At 33.0% G+C, this 20,259-nt stretch overlaps 1 protein-coding gene across 3 annotated transcripts in view; it reads right to left on the bottom strand.

Annotated features, from left to right (window-relative positions):
- The window catches only part of LOC118186316 (adhesion molecule nephrin-like), a 1,043,604-nt gene that overhangs the window by 1,005,163 nt on the left and 18,182 nt on the right, over positions 1-20,259 (bottom strand). The window lies entirely within an intron of this gene.

Here is a 20,259-nt window from a genome sequence, read left to right as displayed (position 1 = left end):
AACGACAAGAAATAATAAAATTATTTATTGCAAAAGATTTATTACTTGAAACATACATTAGCATATGAACCTTAAATGGAATTTAAAGATATAGGTTACAGACTTAAAGAAACTTTATTTTCTATTCGCATAACTATATATTTTTATTAAAAAGCAGAACAAATTCAAATCTGGAATCATTAAATCTTGGGTTGAGGTCATAGTGAGTAAATAAATTATGAATATTCATTATATAAATTATGAATATTCATTATATCACCCAAATTTTCGGATGGAGTGTGTGATCGTTACAGACCCTGAATGAATTTCGTTCAGTATTGCAAGCAATGAAATGACTATTATAAAACCTTTAGGTGACTTCATTTTTAACAAGAATAATTCGAAAGGAGAAATATAGGGAGAGTAGTCAACGTGATTCAAATTATCTCTAGCAGGATATAGTAGGATTGAATTTTTTCGCACTGACGGTGTAATAATTTGGAGGAATTGTAATGATAGTTTTTAAATAAGAGCGCCTGATGGTGACTAAGTTATTATTTTACAAACCAAGAAAAATTTTCACAACGCAATGGGAGGCATTCCATGCCAAATACATGACAGCACAAGATTATACACTATACTGAAAAGGGTGCACTGCCTTAGAATATACTTTTTTTATTGACGGCAAGCACCTTGTATGATTTATGTGTCTGATGCCCGATTTACACTGTGTCGCAGAATACAAGATTATGCAGCGGCATAAAATACTTTTTAAAAATATTTAATGAATACAGTAAATTCAGCTTCTGCAGTGTATCTAGATATCTACTCATCCGGCTCATGATATTACCCAGAAAACATCATTAACCCTTTCCGGCACGCTACTTTTAAAGTTGAAGTTTTGATTTAAAAAAGGTAGGCAGTCTAATTAGGCCTAGAGCAGTACACAAATAAAATTTTGTGAAGATAGCACTTATCGTTTAATTCTGTGGGTGTGCCCAAAGTGGGTACACTGATTGAATAGAGCTTCGAAACGAGTGCTGAAATGAGCATTGTTGTCAATGAACTGACCGATGAGATGCAGAGAAACAAAGAATACAGACTCTCAGTTGTCCTAGATTATCGGTGAGCCCGGTCTGGGCACACCTAGGGTTCGCCGTTTGATTTTAGGCAAGATTTCAAGGTAAAAATTTAAAACTAATATAGAATAAGGAGATTAAAATACAGACAAGAAAATAGCACAGAAATTTCTTTACACACAATTCCTTTAATACCCTAAAAAAATCTGGAAGATTTCTTTGAAAAATGAGGGTCTTAAAAAACTAAACATGGCTAAAATATATGGACTGGTTTGTGTTGAGCTGCCATCCACTATAAATAAAGAAGGTTAAGAGTAACCTATAGTAACCTCTAAATCCTTTTCCATTGAATTTTTCTGTGCGTAGAGAAGGAAATTTTTAGGTATGTCTAGACCGGACACACTGTGCCGGGAAAAAAAAAAAAAAACGGATATGTTGTTCCAGGTGTTGTCGCTTATGCAGGCATTCTGCTTATTCAACATACATAACTGAAAATCCTAGACGTGTGTCTTGTAAGAGGGAATTACTATTTTAATAACCTAATATATTCCGTCTGTATATACGCTGTTGGGAAGTGAGATCGTTTTTCGTATGGATTGGCTTTTTCTTTTCCCCAATCTGATTTGAACGTCTGAACACGTCTGAAACAAATAATAGATCTATTACTTTATGTCCGCATCCACGGCCGGCTGATTAAAACTTATGCAGTTATGTTGCAAGAACTGATCAAGAATCTCATTCGAGACTCGCATATGCCATTTAAAAATATATTGCTGTTCGATGAATGTTTCGAATGCTCTTGTTCCTTCTATTTAGTCTCTGATAGTGTACCCCCTCTGTATTAAATCAGCTCTGTGCAAAATACGCAATTATCTCTAAATAAAGCATATACAATTATTATCTCGTATTTACCTTAATATGCCATTCTAGCTTTTCGTCCCTTCAGTATCTTTTGAGGTTCTTCTTGCATGATTTTCTAATATCCAGGACATTGCAGTGCAAAACAGCAGAAGAAAAACCTGACTATTCTTTACGTTGCTCACACCATTTTAATACTGCATAGATAACGGCACAGAAAAGTGATCGGTTAAATTCCTGTTATATTAAAATTTAGCTTAAATATGTTTCTCATGCATTAAAAATTATTTTACCAATAACGCGGATGACTTTTAAGCCATATAAGATCAAAGAACAGAAGGATGTTAGAAATGACTGCGCGCTTATTGTTCCTGCAGATGGCGCCATTTTTTAATATGTAGCTCAGAGAGTATTCCGAAGTGTGTCGCTTTTCTGAGAAGCGGAACCATATTATTAGAACAGATTAAAGCGCAATTAATAATATAATGTTCCATAAAAAATAAGTGCACATTTACTCTTGGAAAGCATAATCTTTAAAGTCATGAAATCTGAAGCTCTAAAACAGTGTTTTTCTATTCTAATCTATATTTTATAAGTATATTGTTTACGCCTTCAAAAATCAGTTACCTGAGGTTTCATCCATACTTAATTATTTTTGACCCTAATGACGAATTTCACTTACTCTTGAAAATTCCGAAAATTATTAACCCTAAAAATATTATCCTCCTGAAACATATTATTTAACTACAAACTTAATCTAGTAGTTTCAGTCATAGAGATTTGATACAGATTTTTGCAAAACGTACGCTTCATACCCATCTAATTATTTTCCGGCCCTTCAATGCATTAAATATGAATACAATTAAAATTTGATTTGCAAGAGGGATCTAGAAGTATTACGTTTAATACATTTTATAGGTAAAGAAAAGCACAATAAGAGAAAAACTAACATAATGTGTAAAATAACAGATGAATCATACATGATATATATTTGTGGATGTTCAGTGCAATTGTCCGTACCTATATAAATTTAGTAGTTTGACATCTGAATCCTTTTTTTAGCTGTTTGCAGAAGTATGGGTCAGAAATTCCATTGTTATTAAATGGGACTTCTCTGTGTGAGATGATAGACGCATAGGAATCACAGCAAGAAAAGAATATCAAGCAATACATTAATTTGTGAGAAAACGCAATGAAACTTCAAGAAGAAACCTACAAGTCAGCATACGAAAATTATGGAGGAATGCGCTACCAAGATTGCTTATTATTTATAAAGATAAAATTAATGTCCAGGATGATGAATTAACCTTATCGTCCTGTAACCATAAGCGCAAACGAAAAACTGAAAATGACGAGGTCCAGATAAGAACAGATTGCTGTTTGAACATTAGAATGGTAAGAGAAGAATTGAATATGGTCAAAGAAACAATGACACGAAACCGGAGATACGGAAGAATGATTGGATTCTTCATTAGGATAACGCTCGAGCGCACAATGTACTACCGGTTCGGCAGTTTCCGGTGAAAAAACGAGTCCTAGTGCTTAAACACTCTCCTTATTCCCTAGTTTTTGCTCTTGTTTCGTGTTCGTTTTCTTTCTTAGTCTTGTGTATAAAAGGAATATATTTTCATTCAAATAATAAAATTTTAAAAAAAGATCGCCTTGCGTAAGCTATCAGAAATTATTCCCAAATATTATTGCTTAGATATGGAAGAAATGTTTTATTTAAAGAAGAGGATTGAAAGAGGATTTGGAATTTCAAGAAGAGTTTTTAAAGGCAATATTAATATAAACTTATAATACATTCAAAAACGGGGCTTTATGCAACATGCATACAATTTGCCTACAATTAGTGAACATTACAAGTAAAATTAATATTTCAGTTTACCATCTGTATATTAAAAAAATTTCCAAATATTTATTACATTCATGCGTTGAAATTAGTTGCATTCTCGTGAAAGAATATCTCATTTATTCGCCTTGAAAGGAATATTCACATTATGCGCCAGTAATCATTCATGCTTTTATTCTCATTTAATGTCCCATCAAAAGGAAAAGTATCTGTGATTCGTATTCTATTTTGATTCTTGTTCTGTTGTGTATACGTGTTCTGAAAGTATGCTGTAATTTTAAAGTGCCCTTCATTATGAAAGTGGAAGCACGTTCTGCTAACAATCGGAAGGTGCAGAGTTTGAATCCCAGCGATAGAAGTGCAAATTTTTTTATGATTTCTGTTTCGAAAAAATCTAATGACTAATCTAAGAAAACCATGCGTTGTGGATCATTAACGATAACCTGAATAATACGCGAATTTTTAATGAGTTATATTATTGACAAATATTTTTTAATTGCAGAGGTAAAATATTTTAATAAGACCAGTTATTTAACAGACATCTAATTATGCTAAACATTACCATTAGAATGTTCTAAAAAAGATTGATTAATATAACTATAAAAGAGAACGCAGTATGAAAATGTACCACAAATGCAGATGAATTGATTAGATATTAGTTATTAATATGAGCTGTAGGTTGATTAATATTTTTTATCCTATCACTGTTATCTAAGATTAATTGCACTAATTTACTTACTTATTAATATTGTTATTGGGTTTCACTTCAATAAGCATATTTTCTATATTCATAATTCTATAAATTTTTGGTTCGGACAATGCAACAATTTAGTAAACTCCGAGGCTCTGTAGAATATGATTTCAAACTGTTGATTTGTTTCATTGTGTTTCCGAATTATTCTCTCTCAGAACATTAAAAATAAATAAGTGCTAATCAATCAAAGTTGAAGGGATCAATCGGTGCCTGTCTGTCGATACTATTTACTGCGATTTCAAGCACTGAGAGAACGCATTGCTTCTCTAAGCTAAAATCAATCTGCTCCTTTAATTAAAATTCTCGGCGTGTCCAATAACAAGGAAATTGACTACAGTTCCTGTGTTGTGTGCGGCTCACCGACAGCACTAGTCTCGAGGGGGCAACTATAATTCTCAGTAATGAAAAACCTTCCTATGCAGGAAAATTAAAGTCATCAATTAAACCAGTTTCGCATTCTAATTAAGAGACTATGTCCGACTCCTTAGCCTGTCTAGAAGGACTTCTCCCAAATTTTATAGTGTTAAATGAGTAGTAGCTCTTGTCTTTGCCGGAGTTGCGTAGCTACGTTTCCAAACTATGGATGCCACTCTGTAAGTCGAATTAACGATTTGAGAGAAACTGGAATAATGGAATCTGATAATGAACTTTAGAACAAATACTATAAAGACTACCGTAACTCGCGGAAAAGAATGCAGTAAGACGTATCCAACATAAATGTGTTTTGCGTTTGTAGCTTAAAGGAAATATGCACTAATGAATCCAACTTAATGAATTCGAACAAGGCTCTGATAGTCATATATAAGTTCCAGCTTAGCAAAAGCGGTTCATTAAAATCTTGTTATTATACTTTTATCGTGAAACTAAATGTTACAATAAAAGCAATTTATTATGACGCTGCAAAGGCAGCAATCTATTTTGGACTTGATTGCTTCCCGTGGAGATAAAATATGTGCATCTAAACCAGTATATTCTAATTGAATTCCGTGACATTTCCATGATTCTGTGAAAATTTTGAAGATATTCTGCAACAATTTTATAAGAGTTTACACTTTCGTTTATTACAGCAATTTATACAAAAAGTTTGCTGAAGTTTTTTTTTTAACTTTAAATTTATTAAAATATATTTTAAAGCAAAAAAGAAATCTTAGAAAAAAATATATGAATACTTTAAATAACATTTTGCGCTGTATCGATGGGCAGATATTTTAAAGAAAAAAATTATATGAGCAATTTAAACCGTACTTTTTCGTCGTATTGATGGGAAATTGATTCGCCTGATTTAACTTTCGTTTTAGCGTTCTTTAAGTTACTGCATTTCCTGTTATGAAGCCTGAATTATGAAGAATTCTCTTTTATAAATGTTGTAATATGCTGACTCATTAGGGTTATAAGGTGTTTCTCCCCGCCTTCCTGGCATACTTTTGTGGTGTGGTGGTCTGCACGCTGTGTCCTTATTTCAGAGGTCGGTGGTTCGATTCCCATTGAATGCTTGCTCATTTTTCATCTTGCCTGATACCAAAAATACCAAACTTCTCTACAGGGTATTTGCTCTAGAGGACTAGTTAGTTTTTCACGTCAATTACCAGCCAGAATCTAAGCTACTGCGAACCAAACTACCTTTTAAACCGATTGACACAAATGAATAAATGCCGCATCAATTTGCACAGCTAGAAAGAGGAAAAGGCCAAAAAATACAGATTAATATTCTGGGCGAAATGCATTTGTAATCAGATACATATATTTCGTTGAAAACATCATCGCCACAATGGCTCTTGACATATTGTGCAAAACTAAGTAGTTTTAACGCTCTTAATTTCCTTCCACGAACAATATTTATGCAGCTATGCTGAATAAACAAGCATCAGAAATATTTTGAATGAGAATACCTAACTATTTCAAAGCATGTCTTATGCATAAAATGTAGGCACTGATCTCTGTAAAGTTTACTAAATTACACACTTTCTTTCCACATTTTGACTTAAATTCCTTTGAAATATAATGTTTCGTAAATGCAATATATAACACATCCAAATTACTGTTCTTATCGAATATAGGTTTAATAAATATAAAAGGCTGCAGAAAGATTTCAAACAGTGCCCGATTAAGAAAGTATGAAAGTAAAAAAGTTATTTCTCATCTCTCTACGTTATTCCATAAGTTATTAAATGAAATTCCTTTTGTACAATAATCTCATGTAAGGCATGAAAAAGCTAAAACAATTACAATTGTTATTTTGAAGCTTGCAAAGAGCATGTTTTAGTACATTCTTTCATTATTCTTCTCATTGTTTCACCGATAAAAAACTAAACTTGCAGTTCTCTCATTTTATTCAATTCTTTTAGAATACAGCATTATTTCCACACATTCCGATACATTTTGACGCTGAAAATGTCTTAGTTGTCTTTTGTTTGGTATTAATTATTGAAAGATGAATTATTTGAAATTATTTGAAATTACGAAGTTAGAAGTATTCTGTAATGCTAAATTTCTTTCAATGTCTTTATTTTATGCTTATTATTTGGACGAAAATTTCCATATTTATTTTGGCGAACTTCAATCACAAAACAAAGCTGTTTTTCTTGTTTGTTTTCATCAACTTCGGTTTGGTTTGGTTTATTTAATTACGGCAAAGCACACTAGGTTTATCTGCCTAAGAGGAGGGATGCCTTCGTGGAGGACGTTCGAAGGAAAACTGGCTCGTATACACGTTACACATGGGAAAACCACGAAAACGCCCATACAGCCAGGCCGTTCGCGGGATTCGAACCTCGGACCGAACTACCAGTGTTTAGCGACTTTACCGCTCGGCCACTGGTGGGTTCATCAACTTCGGAATCATTGTCAGATGCTTTAAGTTTGACTGAAATGAAACTTTCATCTTTCACGAACATTTCCTTTCCTTCATATTAATTTTCGTGTAATTCACATAAAGATTACACATTCTCAATTGAGATTACACATTCTCAATTGTCAAAATCTTTACGACAAGCCGTATTCAATTTCTCGTTGAGAAAGGTTGAAGGAATATTTCTTTCTATTTCATACATCCACTTTCTTTTCACTAAGCAGGTCTAGAATAAGCAGATCAAGGACATTGCTTTCAAACGAAACAACAGTTGCTGGAAACAGGGGAGAAGATATACAGACACATTTCGTTACGTAATAACATAATATTTTAACCGCCTTTTTTAAATGTTTCTGCTTGTTTTCGAAAATGACGGTTCTAGACCTAATACATCAAACACATATTTATTGTTTTCCCTTTTCTAACTAAACAAAGCTTTCTACTACTGTATATACATACATATGTACAACTCTCTCTCTCTGTATATAACATAAAACCCATAAAACTCCAGCAGCCTGAGCCCACAATAAAGCAGCAACGCTCAAAACTAAATCCCACACCGTCAAAATGATAACAGCTATCTTTCTAGTGTTAAACTAACAGACCTATTGTAATTGCATAACTTAAAATTTTTTCAGATATTTCAAAGTAATTCACTTGCCAATATCAGATTCCAGTTTCATTTTAATCTTATAATTCTTATATTTTTTTTAATATTTAAATATGTATATGCAATAAAAATGCGTTTCTGAAACTTTAATAATGAATTCTTCAAGATTTTAGACAGAACTCTGAAGTTTATAGACTGCAATAGTTTTAGCTCAGCTTATAAGGTATTTCTCCCGCCTTCCTAGCAGTAATATTTTAATCGGCTCAAAGAATTGGATTAATGCTCTAATTCTGCTAATTTAAATGGATTGTTATTTTTCATACTTAAATTACGTTTCTCAATATAATATATACCAACAAGTTTATGCAGCAAATCTGATTCATAAGGTAATACTAAAACTAGTCACGTATCAGAATAATATAGTTTACGGATTTATAAACGTTTAATATATTTTACTGATTTTAGTATTTACAAAATAAAATGGCATTATACAGAGTTTCGTACAGGCTAAAACAGGTACTTTTTATCTGTTAGGTCACTAGATGAGGCACAATTAAAGACGTCAGTTTCTATGTCTAAGAAAATAAAAGAAAATGATATCCGTATGAATCAAAATGAAAAGTTAATTTAGGCAGCTATTAACATCAACTCAAAAGTGTTTTCTAAAAAACAGGAAATTCTAGAGCTTTAGAATTAAGCTCTTGGTATCACAAATTAAATTTAACATAAAGTTAGATTAAGAAATAGGATTTTAATTAAATCGAGACGTTTTAAGTCAAGCAAATTTAATCAATTTTACCCCAGGAAACACGATAGATGAACATCTGTGACGATTTTCTGGGTAAAACTTTTGTTTCTGTTTATATAAGGTATCAGTGAAATTTCACTTTTGATTAAAATCTGAGGATTCAAAAAAAAAAAAAAAAAGCTTAGAGTCATAAAAGTGAGAAACGTTTATTCATTTTCTGACAATTTTATTCTGCATTAAGTGTGGAAAGTGTACATACAAAGATAAATCGGTAAATAAACAGGTAAGTGAGATTTTATTAAGTTATTGAATATTTAACAGAAAATAAAAAGTCATCTTCAATTTTATACTCGAAAAAATGGCAGCACGTAATGTCAAGAGAATAGTTCAAATTTAATACATAGTGAGCCTGGAGAGATTCACATAGCATGCAACAATGGCATTCCTCTACATATTCTGATTTCGTATTTTCCATTTTTCATGCATACTTTTATTTGATCTCAGGGAAAATGCATCAAGGAATTCCGTTTTTGTCACATTTAAACTATCTAGGGAAATATGGAAATTCAGAGCAAGAACAGGAATGACAAACAACAAGTTCAGAATTTCTTTATGACAAATGAAAGAATAAAATGCAAACAGTTTTTTAGAACATCTTTCTTATAGAAGGAATGATGTTAAATACGTTTGTAGATTACATCAAAAAGTCATTATTATAAATAATTTCTTCAAATAAAAGATAGCAGAAAATATTTGGCTCAAATGTCTTTTTCAAAGTACTTGCAGAGGCAAATTTGTTTACATTGAATCATCACATAATTACAATATTTTCAAATTGGCATTCTTTTATTATTATGGTATATAGTATAGTATATATACACATAGTATATATACACATAGCATATATATACATAGTACATATACACATACATACTATATATACACATACATAGACACACACACTCATATATATATATATATATATATACATATATATACACATAATATAAAAAAGGACGGCTTTGCTCTATGCGAACCACCAACCTTTAATAAACGTTTTGCAATTTATGATCTTCCCCGTAGACCAGTACTTTCGAGAACATTCCAGTCTATTACGTAACCGCTTCTATAAATAGAGAACTCGCGCCATTTTGCGTCAGAGAGATCGCTTTTAGCCTCTGCTACTATAAGATCTGTGCTGCTGCCCTTCTCTATTTCTTTGTTCGAATTATGACGCAGTGAATTTAAATTTAATTTTATTTAGTAAAGAGTGATAAAATGCCTTTCAATTGAATAGAGAGATGGAGATATAAAGTTAACTTCTTCTGTGTTATCATTTCTTCCAAGCTTCATTCATGTGCCCGACTGCCAAAATATTACATATAAGGGCGAGTCAAATGAAAGTGAGCCAACCCCTCCTCAGTAAGAATGGTTCGGTCCATAATCTGCGGCGCATGCGCGTAGCACAGAGACAGCCTTCATTTACGAAAGTGGCGCGTATATATATATACAACATAATCATAAAAACATTCCAGATATATGACGCCCTATTTGCTTATACAATCAACCAATTGAAATGAAATTTTAGATTTTGTTATTCGAAGATATGCGCTCGAGATTGGGATGATCTAAACAGCATAGCTCTCAGGTTTATGGACAGAACAGGCGCTTTTCTTCTTAACTGCGATAGTGAACTCAAAAATCTGCATTCATTGAGCTGACAAAAATTCTCACTATAGCATTTAAACGAAGTTAAAGTGACTGTGTGGTGCGGTTTCGCATGCATATTCGTTTTCGGTCGGTACATCTTCACAGAGGTCACTTCCACTGGTATGAAAACGTGCTCCATCAGAAGTGCTCCATATACAGCGACGTTTCAGATTTACGCAATTAAAAACGGAAGCAGTGAAATGTCATTAATGGCACTGTATGGATGTAAGATGATGCTTCTCCATATGTTGCCATGTGTGTTCGGTACATGTTGCAACAGCGCAATTTTCGTCATATGTGTATCGCTCCAACATCATTTATCATTATTCTGTGCTCTAATCAATTTGCGCAGGAAAAAAACTGAGTGATGTTGTAGAGATATTAGGAATTTTCTGAAAGCAAGAGAGATGAAAAATAAGTAACCGCCTTCACCGAGAATTGAACCACGGACCTCTGGAATACCGGACCAGCGTGCAGACCACCGCATCACGAAGGCACGCTAGGAAGGCGGGAGGTATACCTTATAATGTAATCGAAGATTTTGAAATTCTTTCATGGTAACTCTAACCGCGAGAGCTCTATTGTTTCAAATCATCAGAATCTCAAGGGCATACCTTTAAATAGCAATATGCGAAGTTTCATTAACATTGGTTGAGCGTATAAACCACTAGGAGTTCACATATCGGGGAATTGTTTTATGACAATCTATATATATGTGTGTGTACGTATAGAAAGATAAATAGTACGAAAATTTATATATTTTGTAAATTACACCCCTACAATAAATTTAAAATAAATCATTCTCTTTTAATTTCTAATTTATGCTGAGCATCTACTTGGACTGTTAGTATTGGTTTAAGTCTTCTTACATTTCAAATCAATCGTGTTTTCTCTACTTTAGCAAAAATTAAATAGATAATGTATCTACGTTCCTTATGTGGCCTAGCTTTTCTTCATTAAAAAATTAAATATTTTTTCAAGAACTTGTTTCAAAGTAAACTCAAACAAAAGTAAAAGAAATGAAAAATTTGAAATAATGAACTACAGATAACAGTATACAGAAGTGTAGAACGCAGCTGGCCATTTTTTTCAAGCAAACTTCGTTTGAGGGAAAGGCTAGACTTGCGCTGCCTTATAATTTGTGTCGCTTTTTCAACTTCTTCGCACTATCATTAAGCCCGCGTCACAAAAGGCATTTTAAAAGTTCACAAAAACTATAGATGAATGTTGTTGTGACTTGCTTTCTTTGTCTGGTAGTAACATCAGAATAAGTCCATCGATTTTATAGTGTCGAGGGAAGCAGGATTGCGTCGGTCGCTGGCACGGTTCCTTGGGAACATCATATGTGACAGTTCGACTTTTGGCCTATTCCGACCCAATATTAAAGTTGAATTATCTTTTGAACGGGTCCACTTTTCATCCCTTAACAGCATATATCTCGAGAGGACTTTCGGGTCACCATGTATTTTAAGTGTCTTCATGCCGCTAAGACTCTGTACACTTACAAACATCCAAGCCGTCTTCGGGACTCAAACCTGGATTCATTGATAGGATAGCCAGCATCGCTACCCACTATATCGATCAGGGAGACATGGATGGTCATAAAATTGATTGCAGCATACTTAATAGTTACAAAATCTTAGTTACTAAATTTTCAGTTTTGTACACAGATCAAAATTATATCAAGTAAATCTTTTAAATGATAGTTTAGATGTGTCTTCAGAAAATATATTTTTTAAATAACCATTTGCTTCTCATTATTATTGGGACTCATAGTTGTAACTGAAGAAGATAACATTTATTGAAAAATGTTTTTCCACAATATTTTAGGCAATTTATTAGTCGGAAGTTAAATTTTAATTAAATAATTAATTTTCGTCTTATCGAATACTGTTTCCTTTTGCAGAATCAGCTTTAATTATTTACTCGAAACGGAGAAGTAATAAAATTTCATTCAGTCTAAATACTGTTTTTTTATATATATATATATATATTTTAAATGAAGAAACCACATTTAATCCATCTGAATGATCAGTCAAGAATGTGCCTTTGAATCATTGGCTTCAAATGGACTTCTACGGCATCAGTAATTTATCATACACCACATGCATATGATGAACTTGATCATCAATCATCTATATCTCGATCAGCAAGCTGCCATCAGCATAGTCATCGAATCCGTTACGTTTTCCTATTCCTACTTGCTAAGTACTTCTTCAGGTAAGTGTGAAAGAAAATATTTTTTAATGCTATCCTTATTGAGTGAATATTGGAAGGAGATACAGTTCAAGTTTAAAAATTATATATATATTAAATTTAGAATTTCTTAAAAGATACCGGCCTGAGTCTTCCCACGCAGCAAAAGGAATCTAATCTGCGTAACCTGATTGATTAGGAAGATAGCTCTTTACATAAAAGAAATGCAAATCAAAAAGAGGAGGACTGTCAGTAAGTAAAGAGTGATCTGCACGTACACGAAAAATTATGTAATTAAATAAAATATTTTTCTTGAATATTAACATACTGCCGTATATTTTCTTTATGGTGATGTATCATACTGCACGTGCTGTTATCTTCTTTAAGTAACACAGGTTTTCGCAACAACGGGATATGTCATAGAACAAGAAATGTCTGGCCTTGTTTCCTGAAACCGAATGCCATGTTACAATGCACCAGAAGGCCGAAAAGTGTAGTTTAAGATATTCTTAAATTTTAACTCATTTCAGCTGAACTTTACTTTAAAGTTCAGCTAATCTTTTAGTTTCTGATAAGTAAAAAAGAGAAAATTATTAAATTAAATTAGCGCTAATCATACTCTTGGGTACTGGATATTTAGCTCTTAACTCATACATAAAATATCATGAAAGCCTGCGGCCTTCACGAGTTAAATGGAAATGACTATATTTCACGCTAAATACGACGTCGGAGATACGAGAATTGCACCGCCAACACGGAGGTATATAAAAAACATGAAACTCAAGATTTTCAAAGACTAAATAGAAAAATATGTTATAAAGAGGTTTATTTTTGCACTTCAAGTTAAGTTGTATCAACTAAACCAATATAAACTTCTCTTCCCTCTGTTGCAATATCTAAAGTTCCTTTAAGAATTCACAGTTATGAAGAAAGTAAGGAAACGCAGAAAGTGAAGCTACACTTCTTAGTGGCGAATAATATAATATACTCAGTTTTTCTTTATTGCCTACTCAAAATGTTTCTTATTCTTTTTAGTGTTATTATTTATTCTTCTGTATGGTTTTAAATTTAACCACATTACGCTTAAGAAGGACTACATATATACGAAATAATTATCAGCGAATGAAACTTTTAAACATCTTCACGGTTAAAAGTGACCACTATATATATATATATATATATATATATATATATATATATATATATATGTATGTATGTGTGTGTGTGAGAGTGCATGTATTTATAAAAATACATAAGCTGAATAAGGCTGAGCTCTGACACTGGATTCCTAACGAGTTGGTGGATGTATGTCTCTATGTTTCTCGGAGTAGTGGATTGGTCCGTACAATAACATCTAATGTACAGTTTAGGCTTCGATCAAACTACAGATGTTTGTAATGATCTATAGTCTATCTTAAGCAGTACATTCATGCTATTATTCTAAACCTGTTCAGTTACAGAGCATCTGATGTAATCACAAAATTCATTCAAAATATGATCAACATTAATATAACAAAGCTCATACAAACCATTTATACTTGCAATACAATCCCGTTTGTCTTTAAATTTAAATAGCGAACCGAAGTAAGTAGTTTTATGCATTTTTATCAAGGATTTAATTCTATAGTCTTATTCTGTAATTAGATGGTTAATTATAGCCTGCAATTTTATTAATTGGTTTGAAAAATTTCAAACTAAAATCAGTCTTCGAATTATACCTGTGGACAACAAACATGTATCTATGTTGCAAATATGTACAGTTCTTGTACAGTTCTAAGTACAGTTAAAATATGTACATTCTACCTCAGTTCTTGCTAAATAAACAGATAACAAATAATTAATATTATTTTAATTAAACAGTTTTATAATTTTCACGATATGAAGTAATTCTCCCGCCTTCTAGCATGCCTTCGTGGTGTAAGGGTCAGCACACTCGGGGCGCAATCGAGAGGTCCGAGGTTCGAGTCCCGGCGAGGGCATTTCTCATTTTTCACAATCCCAGCATAAAAAACAACCTACCGACTATACAATGACTCCCGAACTAAAAAAGGTGGTGGATGATGATTCTCCACCACTAGGATTTGGCGACTGGGTCGCCTAACCTAGTGGTCACTGACAATGTTATGTTAATCAGTATGTGATGGCATGCGTCAATGGTTTAGTATGAGATGGCATTTATTAATCAAGCCTGCAGGAATGGTTTTCAATTTCTACACTAAGCCCATACTTCGATTTCAGACAGTGCTCGGTAATGATTGGTCACTCGTGTTTTGCTGCAGATGAAGTTACCTGCAGTTAAAAAGCGTAATAAAATGCCTTTTTTAGAAACGTTTACTTCAGTCATTTTGGCGTTGGATGCTTTGCCGCACGTGGAAAACTCACTGCAATGTAGTTTTCAATGTTTGATAACTTTTGAATCACAAAGTATATAACTAGATATTGTAAGTTAAAATTTACAAAAAATCACGACTCCTGGAGACCAATTAGAAGTGCTCTCAGAAACTTAGGTGAGTAGCATTTAATGCTTCAGCGAATGAGAAAGCCTGTAAGAGGCAGTTAACAATTGGCACTTGGTGTTATTATTAGAATTATTGAATGTTATTATTATTATTAGAAAATCTGAGAACTGGTACATTGAAACATTGATATGAAACAATTTGAGATTATGCTCATAAAGAAGATTTCGATGTTTTTTGATTAGTTGTTACTGTGGAAAATATAGTGGCAATTCAGACGTATCAAAACTGCTTACCTAATCCTTAAGAGACAGTCTCTGATCATTAAAAAGCTATTTTAATTAAATTTCTGATTGTATAATTTAATAATTTCATTTGTTGCGCTAAGAAGAGAGCTAAACATCTTGTTTCTAGGTTGCATTATATTTTGTAGAAAGACGGCAATTTCTTCATTCCATTTGTGAATATTAGCATTTGTGCTATACTAAGTTAAGACAGATACAGTTATATTCGGAAGCTATTATTTGATTCCAAAACCTATTTCAATGGGAATTCCTCATCTGGAGGTTTATGTAGGTTGACTTGGATGGAACTTATACAAGTACGAATTTTTATAAAGAACTACATAAAATGTAAATTTTTCCAAAGAAAATCTTATTTTCTGCTTGAATGTGATAAGTCCATTGCCAGTTCGCACATGAGGGAATGTTTTAAAACAAGTGATACTATTATTATTCAATGGAGCTTTTTTCTTCTTCCGAATTCACGAAAGTCACAGTGATTCTATTCAAAATCATGGTCTCTAGGTTAAGAGACAAAACATCAAGGTTTTTTCTATTCTTCTACATAGGGTTGATCACTAGGGTGTGTTACTACACTCCCCTGATGCCGTATGACTGTCTTTAATACAATTATTTAGATCATTTAAAAGAAAAGCTTTATTTTATGTTAAAGAAACTTCTTTATTTTCTGATCTTTCAGAATGAAATGAAACGTCTGGAAACTCTCCTTGCAGAAATTCGTAATGATGATTAATGTATCAATAACGTCAAGTAAGAAATGAATGTTGTAGAATATTTCACGGAACAAGATATCTATGTTGAACATACGATTTCAAAACTTTGGGTCAAGTATTCCAAAGTAGGCATCAAAATATTAATTTTTGAGTAAAAGAAAGGAAATAAAACAAATAAATGGATTATTTTGGGAAAAATAGACAAATTTTTGAAAACGTATAGCAAAAATTTGCCTGGTAGATTTTACAAATCTAAAAATAGTCCTTGAATTCAATACACACTGGATAAGGTGTAGTATGATAGAAAAGGTAGTCTAGTGCACAAACGCATATCCTGATAAAATTCAGGAGAATTCCAACAGAAACCGATATGAGAAATGAAAGGAGACATGTGTTTCAGAAATGAGAATAATCAGCACTCACAAATCCTCTCATCTGAATCTAAAAGACTTATGGGAACTGGGACTAAGTTAAAAATTTAGAGAATTATATCATGTAAACTTTTCTTTTATCGCGAGTTGCGTCAAATTTAATGACATCGTAAGTCGTAAACGTAAATGGGAAGAGAACAAATCAGCATGTATCAATGAACATTTCTTCAAACACTCGTTTGTTATTGCATGAAATTATATACCGCCAGGGACTACATCACGAATGACGAAATATTATAGCATTTCTGGGGAATAAGCCCATTTCCACAATTCATGTCATCACCCCAAAAAAACTGCTAAAGACGGGATGTAAAGTTATCCACATGTTTTCAATGGGCTTTACAAAACTCTAATTTGGATTAAAATAAGCTTTCCAATTTTGAAATGTTAAAATTGTATTGACACTTATGCATTTACTACTGACAGATGTTTCGACAATAACTCGCCATTAATTGTCTTCCTAGCTGTTGCAGTTATGTATAAAACTAGCTACCTGCATTTAATCACGAATAGATAATTCATGTATACGAAATTATAGATCACTAAAAAACTGCTGAGGAAATAATCAACTCTGACGCGATCTTGACATTGAGAGCAAGAATTTGGCTTGAAAAAGATGGCTCATTTTATTTTTCAACTTAGACTTATCATTGTTTATTAGACTTATTAATCTATTTGACTCATTATTGTTTTTTAACCTAGCTTAAGATTTCAGTAAAATTTCATACGAAAAAAAAGGTACGCAGAGTCTTCTCGCACGAGAGGTTGCTGTAATGTTCGCTATACTTTTTCTTTTCTGATTCCTAATTTCGCAACAGCAGTGAAGCTTGGAACTTTGGATTTGTGTATGTGTGATGATGCAAAAATAAATGTTCAATATTTGATTTAAATAATTATGCGTGTTGTTTGATAATTTTCTTTAGATTCATATAATAAGTGTTCTACAGTGACGTGCATGGATTTATGTAACTATATGTGTGTCTGCGTCACTAAAAATAAGTATGTGTCTAGAGTATCTTCTGAGTCCATTTCTTATAACAATTTTGAAAAATACACTGAACCACAAAATAATGTTGTAGAGAAATTATGCATTTTTGGATGCGGGCAAGATGAAAAATTAACAACGCCTTCACTGGGAATCGAACCGCCGACCTCAAAATTACGCACTGAGTGTGCTGATCATTTCACCACGAAGGCTCGCTGAGAAGGCGGGAGAAATACCTTATATACTCCCCCCTTTTAAATGGCGACTGGGGATTTTAAGGGAACAATTGCCTAATTTTGGGTGAGGAGATTCATCATCCAACACCCTTTTAGTTCGGACGCCACTGTAGAGACATTAAGACTTTTAGAAGCAGGCAAGATGAAATGCTAGCAAAGCCTTCGCCGGGAATCGAACCGCGGACCTCTCAATTATGTGCTGAGCGTGCAGACCACTATACCACGAAGGTTATCTAAGAAGGCTTCCGCCTTCTTAGATAGCCTTGTAATGATTTCGAGCAATAGCAAGTTGAAATGGGCGATAACAGGCAAGACTGATTACCTTTCATGGACTGGAAAGTTATCGTGGAGAAATATGCATTACTCAAATGAGACAGATTAAAAGTTAACACGTGGTCATTCAAATTTTCTTTGACAAAGTTCATAGTATGCCTTAACAGGTTAAGTAACATTCTTGCAATTTTTAACGAAAATTTATCTCTGGTATGAATTAAAGTTTTACCAATTAGTTTCTTATAATTTATAGCTTAAAGCATTTTGACCATTTTAAGTCACCCTCTTTATATCTGGCACAAGATTTCTGGAACTTAAAATCTATGTTACATTAGGTAATATATTACCTTGCATGGGGGTTATCATCCAGAATTAACTAAATGTCAGTTTCGCGTGATGGATTTAATACATTTGTATAGTCTTAAACTCACTACTATTACAACAGTTACCGAAACAAAATTTTTAGTTAGATTTATTTTATTTGTTGCAAAGATGAAATTTTAAATAGTTTGGGAAATTTTCATACGGAATTCTCTCTTAATCAGTAGGTCTATAACATTTGGGCTTATGCTAGTGTTCCAGCCTAAGTTTATGTCGTCAAACACAAAGAATATTCGAAGTGCCACTCCGCTATCAACTACCTATAGCCAATAGTGGATATATTTTTCTTAATCTTGATAATTTAGTGCTTTGTTTGACCTTAACTTATCTTGTTAAACATTTGTTTAACTACAGGCAGTTTCATAAGCGTTTGCAGTGTCAAAATGTAAATAAAAATATCTATTAATAACTTTAATTTTAGACGAAAGTTGTTCAGCACGTTAGTTAAATGTCCACTTTGACCGGACAGGATAGGAACAAGTACAGGGGTACTACGCCATCGCCATTGACAAAAATGGTACAGCCTCATACACTACCTCTCTAGCGTTCCGCCCCTTCCACTGGGGACCTGATTACGGTATACGTAGGACATAGTACTAACAACAAATAAGATATAGCACATCATACTGTTACAACATACTTCGACACATAGGACACAGCATTAACATATTGTTAAAGATTATTTACAATGCAAGAAGTTATGTTCAGTATAGAGCTTGGTGATGATACCTAGGGTGTTATATTTGAATTATGTATTGAATGTTGTAGTGCGGTAATTAGGTAGGTAGTGTTCCATTTGGTCCAAGTTCAAGGTTCAGAGTTTAGCGGTCCATGGGTGCACTACTTTAACATGTACTTTGATGAATTATTGCATTTGATGCAATAACTCATCAAAGTACATGTTAAAGTGTCCACTTTCACAAGCTAACGGAGAGCTGCACTTTGTACTTTAACTAAATATGGTATGGTTAGTATTTCTATCCTCTATAATACTAGATTATATATCTCGCAGGTTTAAAGATATTTACTTTTAATGATAGTACTAAAGGTGTCACAGTAGTGTAATCCTCCAACTATTCATAATGGTTTCAATACTTTATCTATCTAATAGCATACATGTGACCTTTTCTGAAGGTAGGCAACTGGGAATTGTGCACAATAAGTGTTGTTCTAGAAGTAAAATCGTGTTTTACCTAATGGTTAACACTGAAAGGACAATGTATAATTATATTGCAATGGATAACATGAAGTGGTAATTAACCATCAACGTCGGTAATAAAGCCGCCTCTTCACCTTAGAGGAATTAGCAAATGAACATACAGAAATTAGTAATTCAAATTCGATGCAACAATCGGAGTCATTTGGGCTCAGAAGTGCAGTCTATGATGAGTTTCACAGCTGTTTTCCATCAGAGCAATGAGACAAGAGATTAAATTATTCTCTTATTCTGATATTGCATTTGAAGAAACCAATTGATCGTTTCATGAGCGACCTGGCGATAAAATCAAGGAAATGAGTAAATTGACAATGCGTGAAATAAAATGCCTGAACTAGTGTGATATTACAAGGACAATTCGAGATGGGTACGCAGGAATAAAAGCGTAACAACTACAATTATAGAAAAATAATCCATGCTTTTCAACTCATGAAACTGTCATTACTCAAAACGATTCAAATTACGATAAAGGAAACGTTCTTGAATGCGCTTAAGTGTCCAGAGATAAAATTCTTTAAATAAATACGTAAAGCATAGACCTTTAACCTAAGTTCTACTACTCTACTTTAGGCCTATCATTTCATAGAATGATTAAGTTTTTATAGAGCTAACTATGATTAATATAGATAATT

Source organism: Stegodyphus dumicola, chromosome X2 (genome assembly GCF_044657685.1).
Source record: "Stegodyphus dumicola isolate Sdum_Otavi_A_Nest chromosome X2, ASM4465768v1".
Classification (NCBI taxonomy): Eukaryota; Metazoa; Arthropoda; class Arachnida; order Araneae; family Eresidae; genus Stegodyphus; species Stegodyphus dumicola.
The sequence above is the reverse complement of the archived record's forward strand: the minus strand, read 5'-3'. Positions and strand labels throughout refer to the sequence as shown.